Below are 6,000 nucleotides of genomic sequence, written 5' to 3' on the forward strand. Positions count from 1 at the left end.
TAACAGGCAAATTTGGCCTTGGTGTACAGAATGAAGCAGGGCAAAGGCTAGTAGAGTACTGCCAAGAGAATGCACTGGTCATAGCAAACACCCTCTTCCAACAACACAAGAGAAGACTCTACACATGGACATCACCAGATACCAATATCAGATTGATTAAATTCTTTGCAGCCAAAGATGGAGAAGCTCTATACAGTCAGCAGAAACAGGAACTGACTGTGGCTCAGATCATGAACTCCTTATTGCCAAATTCAAACTTAAATTGAAGAAAGTAGGGAAAACCACTAGACCATTCAGGTATGACCTAAATCAAATCCCTTATGATTATACAGTGGAAGTGAGAAATGGATTCAAGGGATTTGATCTGATAGAGTGCCTGAAGAACTATAGATGGAGGTTTGTGACATTGTACATGAGGTAGGGATCAAGACCATCCCCAAGAAAAAGAAATGCAAAAAGGCAAAATAGTTGTCTGAGGAGACCTTACAAATAGCTGTGAAAAGAAGAGAAGTGGAAGGCAAAGGAGAAAAGGAAAGATATACCCATTTAAATACAGAGTTCCAAAGAATAGCAAGGAGAGATAAGAAAGCCTTCTTCAGAGATCAATGCAAAGAAATAGAGGAAAACAATAGAATCAGAAAGACTAGAGATCTCTTCAAGAGAATTAGAGATACCAAGGGAACTTTTCATACAAAGATGGGTACAATAAAGAACAGAAATGGCATGGACCTAACAGAAAAAGAAGATATTAAGATGAGGTGACAATACACAGAAGAACTATACAAAAAAAGATCTTCATGACCCAGATAATCATGATGGTGTGATCACTCACCTAGAGCCAGACACCCTGGAATGCGAAGTCAAGTGGGCCTTAGGAAGCACAAACAATGCTAGTAGAGGTGATGAAATTCCAGTTGAGCCATTTCAAATCCTAAAAGATGATGCTGTGGAAGTGCTGCACTCAATATGCCAGCAAATTTGGAAAACTCAGCAGTGGCCATAGGACTGGAAAAGGTTAGTTTTCGTTCCAGTCCCAAAGAAAGGCAATGCCAAAGAAAGCTCAAACTACCACACAGTTGCACTCATCTCACACGCTAGCAAAGTAATGCTCAAAATTCTCTAAGCCAGGCTTCAACAGTATGTGAACCATGAACTTCCATGTTCAAGTTGGATTTAGAAAAGGCAAAGGAACCAGAGATCATTGCCAACATCTGTTGGATCATTGAAAAAGCAAGAGAGTTCCAGAGAAGCATCTACTTCTGCTTTATTGACTATGCCAAAGCCTTTGACTGTGTGGATCACAACAAACTGTAGAAAATTCTTAAAGAGATGGGAATACCAGACCACCTGACCTGCCTCCTAAGAAATCTGTATGCAGGTTAAAAAGCAACAGTTAGAACTGGACATGGAACAACAGACTGGTTCCAAATAGGGAAAGGAGTACGTCAAGGCTGTATATTTTCACCCTGCTTATTTAACTTGAATGTAGAGTATATCATGAGAAACACTGGGCTGGATGAAGCACAAGTTGGAAGAAATATCAACAAGATATTGAAATCTTGTTGAAGATATTGAAACAAGAAATATCAACAAGCAAGAAATATTGCTGGGAGAAATGTCAACAACCTCAGATATGCAGTTGACACCACCCTTATGGTAGAAAGCAAAGAAGAACTAAAGAGCCTCTATGTTGAAAGTGGAAGAGGAAACTGGAAAGTTGGCTTAAAACCAACATTCAGAAAACAAAGATCATGGCATCTGGTCCTATCACTTCATGGCTCTGACCAACTTAGACAGCATATTAAAAAGCAGAGACATTACTTTGTCAACAAAGGTCTATCTAGTCAAATTTATGGTTTTTCCAGTAGTCATGTATAGATGTGAGAGTTGGACTATAAAGAAAGCTGAGCGCTGAAGAATTGACGCTTTTGAACTGTGGTGGTGAAGAAGACTCTTGAGAGTCCCTTGGACTGCAAGGAAATCCAACCAGTCCATCCTAAAGGAAATCAGTCCTGAATATTCATTGGAAGGACTGATGCTGAAGCTGAAACTCCAACACTTTGGCCACCTGACTCAATACCTAATCCACTTTCAAACGGACTCATTGGAAAAGACCCTGATGCTGGGAAGGATTGGAGGCGGGAGAAGAAGGGGACGACAGAGGATGAGATGGTTGGATGGCATCACTGACTCGATGGACATGAGTTTGAGTAGGCTTCAGGAGTTGGTGATGGACAGGGAAGCCTGGCATGGTGCAGTCCATGGGGTAGCAAAGAGTCAGACACAACTGAGCGACTGAACTGAACTGAACTGACTGAGATTGTCAATGAGAGGTCCTGGACCTTGTGCCCTTGAGCTTCAGCCTTCTGTATCCAACTGCCAGCAGGACCAGCCCCCTTGGTATCCCTCAGGCAACTCATAATCAATGTGTCCATTTATGATCACAAACTTTCCCCTGATTTTCCACCTCAGTCACTCGCATCAAGAACTTGAACAATCCTGGACCACACTCAACCACCCCAACATTCCATCAGCCCTCAAGACCTGCCCATTTTACCTTTCATTTCTTCTTTTTTAATTTTTAAAATTGAGATATAATTGACATTGAACATTTATTAGTTTTAGGTGTATATCATAAGGAGTTGATATATGTAGACATTGCAAAATGATTACCACAAGTTTAGTTAACATTACTACAGATAGTTACAATTTTTTTTTCATGATGAGAACTTTTCAGATTTACTCTCTTAGCAACTTTTAAATTTCAAGTATCATTAACTGCAGTCACCATGCTATACATGATATCATATCCCTAGGACTTACTTGCCTTAAAATTGGAAGTTTGTATATTTTGACCCCCTTTAGCCATCTTTGCCCACCTGCATCCCTGCTTCTGGCAACAGCCAATCTGTTCTCTGTATCTATAAATTAGGATTTAAAAAATTGTTTATATATGTGATATCCTACAATGTTTGTCTTTCTGTCTGACTTAGTGCAGTGCCCTCAAGGTCCATCCTACCTTCTTTCTCTTTAAAATGCATCCTCCCTTGCCTGCAATGCAGGAGACCCAGATTCAATTCCTGGGTCAGGAGGATATCCTGGAGATGGAAATGGCAACCCATTTCAGTATTTTTGCCTGGAGAATTCCATGGACAGAGGAACCTAGTGGACTACAGTCCATGGGGCTGCAAAGAGTTGGACACGACTGAGTGACTAACACACACACACACACACACACACACACACACACACACACACACACACACAGTTTCTTTGCTTCTACCTACTGTGTTACTTGAGTCTCATCATTTCTTACCTGAACTACTATTAAAACTTCCACACTGACCTCCAATGTGATTGCAACTCCTTTCTTCACACTTTGTTTGCCAGGATGATCTTTCTGAGGTCCACACCTCATTATAGATCTTCTTGGTTTAATACTCACCCACAGCCCCTCATTGTCCTCAGGATAAAACCCCAGCTCCTTAGAATGGCAAGACTCTTCTCAGTTTGGGCTCTGTGCATGCTTCCACCCTCATTTCCTTCTATGCCCTGCCTTTTACACTCACTTCATGTAATATCCAGTGCTTGGTGTTGTCCTCAGGCCTCAGCTGGGTTAGTCCCACCCCTTGGAAAGATCTTCATCTGTCAAGCTTACCAATCCAACTCTCCGATAGCTATTTCTCCCTTAGAAAGTCCTTCCTGCCTATTTTCTGGGATCCCAAGTATATTCAGTTTAATATTTAGCATAACATTTATTCTTTGTTATTATTGGTTTTTAATTTTCAAAATAAAAATCCTAAACTTTTTTTAACAGGGTCTTTAATATATTAGGTGATAATATATTAAAATGATCTGGGAATGTGTCTCTCTCTTTCTAGGGAGTACATAAGCCAGCCATGTTTTACTCATAGGGTATCCCCACCATCCTACATGAATATTTGTTGATGTAAAGTTGCTTGTGTGAAGGAAACTTGGAATCATCTCAGACTCTGCTCTGACTCTCATGTTTGCGTGCGTGCTCGGTCACTTCAGTTGTAGCCAACTCTTTGGACCCTATGGACTAGAGCCCCCCAGGCTCCTCTACCCAAGGGATTCTTCAGGCAAGAATACTGGAGTGGTTTTCCATTTCCTCCTCCAGGGCATCTTCCCAAACCAGCAATCAAACTCACATCTCCTGCACTTCGGGTGGATTCTTTACCACTGAGCCACCAGGGCATTCCCAGATCCCACATGCCTCAACTAAGGAACTTGCATGCGGCAACAAAGATCCCATATGCCATAACTAAGACCCGATGCAGCTAAAGAAATGAATGAATAAATAAACATTTTAAAGAGTGAATAAATAAAATACATCTGGAGTCCAACCACTTATAACCCATTTTCTGCCTGGACAATTAGAGCAACCTCCTCACTGGTCTCCCCTCCTCCCTCTCTTCACCCTTCTGTCCTCACACAGCAGCTGGGGCGATGCTTTGAAAACATCAGTCAGCGCCTGTCAGTCCTCTGCTCAAAAATCCCTGGCAGTTTCCCATGACTCTTAGCTGAAATCTAAAGTCCTCAGCACAGCCCTCAAGGTCTTCTTGCTCTGCCCCCGCGCTTTCCCCTGCCCTCTTTCTCCTGCATTTCTCTCTGGAATTCACCATTGTCCAGTCATCCTGGCCTTCCTGCTGTCACTCAGATAAGCTGAGCAGGCTTCTGCCTCACAACTTGCCCTTGATCCTGCTCCATCAGGAATGTTCTTCCCTTGGATATTCATGAGGCTCCCTCTCTCCCTTCTGTCAGGCCTCCAGGGTCACCTCCCCAGGGTGGCCTGCCCTGACCACCTTCTTAAAAATTGTACCCTCCTCGCTCTCAATCCCATTGCCTTGCCTTACTTTCTTCATAGTTCTTAGTACTGTTTTTACTTTTTTTTTTATATAAACTGTGTTTCTCTCCCACTAGAATCTAAGCTCCTTGGAAATAAGACTTTATCTCTCTTGTTCTCTGTTGTATCCCAGGACTTAGAACACTGCATGGCACATGGTAGGCCATCAACAAAGACTTCATGAATATTGATTTCAGGAACAGTATCAGTGAGTAGAAGCTCCGGGGAGAACTCTTCATTTCATTAGAAGGGAAGATTTTGTGTCATCTGAGATTGAAGATGGAAAGCTCCGGCTCTGGATGGGTTAAGTTCCCTGTCATGGAGACCTTTCCTTCATAGAAAAGCCGGGCAGCAACCGTCTCATGGGCATGCAAACAGTAGATTCAGAGCAGCTGGGAGGCTGGACTGGATGAGAAGGTCTCTAGTACCCCTCGAGGCTTTGTGCAGCAGCAAATGATCCTCAGGAAAGCCTAATGGGCACCCTTGAATGTGACTAAGGGAGCTTGGGTGCCAAAAAAGTCACAGTTAAATCCTTTTCAACATACAATCTAGTTTTTCAGTTTTTCAAGGAAATATATCATCACTTAATAAGTTCAGAAGGAAGGGGAAGGAAGAAAGCATAGACTTGATCCCACTGGAGATGATCATTGTTAATACTTTGGGGTATCTTGTTTATTTAAATATATTTTTGCTATTACTTTTACATAGTTACATATTTTGTATACTTACATAGTAATCTATTGTTGCATAAGAAATCACACCAAAACTCGGTGGCCTAAAACTGCAATAATAATTTATTATCTATGGGTCAGGAATTCAAGAGCACCTCCGCTGGGACTTCTGGCTGGGGTCATGCATGTGGTTGCAGTTGAGCTGGGGCTGGGATAAGACTCCTCTTGGTGGCTTCTATATTCTTGAGTCTGGTGCCTAGACTTGAAGACTCAAGTACCTGGGATTCCTCAGGCATTTTTCATCTCTCTTTGTGGTCTGGCCACACAGTCTTTCCAACATGGGCTTCAGGGACAAGGTGGACATCTCAATGGCAGCTCAGATTCCCAAAGCTATTTGTCTCAAGAGAGAGAACTATACAGGATTCCTTAATGGGTTAGCTTTGGAAGGCAATAGCAGCATTT

The sequence above is a fragment of the Muntiacus reevesi genome, chromosome 1 (assembly GCF_963930625.1).
Source record: "Muntiacus reevesi chromosome 1, mMunRee1.1, whole genome shotgun sequence".
Lineage (NCBI taxonomy): Eukaryota > Metazoa > Chordata > Mammalia > Artiodactyla > Cervidae > Muntiacus > Muntiacus reevesi.